This window comes from Adiantum capillus-veneris, chromosome 9 (assembly GCF_014529385.1).
Source record: "Adiantum capillus-veneris isolate H3 chromosome 9, ASM1452938v2, whole genome shotgun sequence".
In the NCBI taxonomy this organism is placed as follows: Eukaryota; Viridiplantae; Streptophyta; class Polypodiopsida; order Polypodiales; family Pteridaceae; genus Adiantum; species Adiantum capillus-veneris.
In genome coordinates, this window is record NC_140939.1 from 160383318 (window position 1) to 160385605 (window position 2288).

General features: G+C 36.5%; 1 pseudogene; it reads right to left on the reverse strand.

Moving 5' to 3' along the window:
- Positions 1 to 825: 825 nt before the first annotated feature.
- On the reverse strand, positions 826 to 1925 carry LOC147451476 (uncharacterized; annotated as a pseudogene).
- Positions 1926 to 2288: the final 363 nt, after the last annotated feature.

Sequence of the window (2288 nt, forward strand, 5' to 3'; positions counted from 1 at the left end):
ATGCTAGCCAAGGATAAGACTCAGTGGGAGCTTGCGATGAAAAGTGAGTTTTCTAGTATTCAGAAAAACAAAACTTGGGAATTGGTTCCATTGCCAAAAGGTAGGAAGGCACTGCCTTGTTGTAATTGGATTTACAAGAAGAAGATTGCATCTAGTGTTGAGAACTACAAAGCTTGTTTAGTGACCAAAGGTTTCAAGAAAAAATATGGCATAGATTTTCAAGAAATATTTTCTCCAATGATCAAGATGACGACACTGAGACTATTGCTTGGTTTGGTTGCCATTGAAGATTTGGAGCTTGAGCAAATGGATGTCATTACAACTTTCTTACATGGAGATCTCAATGAGGAGATTTATGTGCAGCAACTTGAAGGGTTTGTGCTAAAGGACAAGGAACATTTAGTTTGTAAGCTTCTGAAAAGTCTCTATGGCTTGAAGCAATCATCCTAACAATGGTATCAAAAGTTTGATGCATTTATGCATTCCCAAGACTATAAGCGCAGTACTGAGGATCCATGTCTTTATGTGAAAAGACAACCCAATGGACAAATAATTATGCTTAATCATTATGTGGATGACATGCTCATTGCAGGTCATTCAGAAAAGGACATTACTGAACTCAAAATGAAGACAAAGAGTCAATTTGACATGAAAGATTTGGGAAATGCAAATCACATTTTGATTATGCACATTACTTGAGATCGTAAGAAGAGATTGTTATACTTATCTCATAAGGATTTTGTGCATGAAGTTCTTGAGCGTTTCGACCTGCAGAAGGGGAAGGCATTGAGTACCCCATTGCCTGCATATTTGAAACTTAGCTTTTCATAGCACAATAAAATTGTAGTTCCATACTTTTACTTCTTTCACCAAAGTTCTCTTATCAAATGAACATGTAAATGGTGAGCCCTTGCTAGTCTTCTTTGTGGAAATGCTTCCACCAACCAAAGATTTCATGTCTACACAAAAAAGAAATTACACATTCTAACATACATTGTAAATAACTAAAAATCACAAAACACAATATGTAACATGTGCATGCTCAAAGCATAGATAGATACAATAGAACTTAATCACATCTTTTTAGAATAGTTGGGAACTCACCATTCAAAGAACTTCCTACTTTGCTTGTGGATGGTGGATGGCCACCCTTCTTTCCAATAGTTTGAGCATCTTGATCATCTTTGTCCTTGAGTGCTTTTAATTCCTCATCTATCTTTTTCCTTTGATCAAGAGTCATTTCTTCCATAGACTCGGAATCTGTTTTGCATTCCCCTTTCATATGTTTAAGATATGACTCCTTCTCCTCTTCCAAATACTCTCCTTTTTTCATGTCAAGCCCCAAGGACAATGCTTATGCTCCCAAGCATCCACTAAGATAGCCCCATCAAGTGAGCCATTCTCCCTAAATATGGTCAATGTAAACATACAATATGTGGGCGGAGAGATGATTGTCCAAGCTTTGCAAATGTCTGGCAAGCATTGTATCTTTTTTGTAACCAAAAGGTGCATCAAAGACCTACAAGTGACACCTACCAATCAAGATCTCAACAAGAATCACCTAAAGAAGCTTTGATATAAAGCTTAGACAAGTAAAACATACCTATAAGCCAATCGACGTGAAGAGTTCTTCAAATCCACATGCTTACTTGGGGTGGTTCCTACATTCATCTCTTTTTGGAAGCTATAAAATAGCACACCTTGGTACCTACTCACAATGTCACTAAAATATGCTTGGAAGCTCACACCCATGAGGAACTCTACTTTATTAGTGCCCGTAGTAGAATCCAAGACTTGTTGCAAAAGTCTATTGGCATCTTCTAAAGTTGATCCATCCATACCTCTTTGGCCAGCCAAGAAATGTATTGATGGTCTCCAAGTGGCATACCATAACTTTGACAAAAAATTTCATCTTGGCCCAACATTTTTAGCATCCTCAATTTTATCTCAATTGAACATGAGGCGGACGAAATGGAGTACAACTTTTGAATAGAAATTTTGAATCTCTCATCTTCAAAAGGAAGCTTCCACAATATTTCAAACCATTCTTTTCCATTAGTAAGATTAATCACTGAGAGATTCTACAACAAAAACAAACAAATATTCTAATAAATTGAGAAACACATTCTTATCAAGTTTAAAACTTCAAAACTCACCCGTGTCATTTTTTTGTTGTAAGTCTTTATCACACTTTTTGTGCTGCAATAGTTGCCCTCAAATGCTCATCTTTTGGTAAATTTGGAGGTATCTTGTTACAAACCAACTCATAATCTTTTTTCCACTTTCCC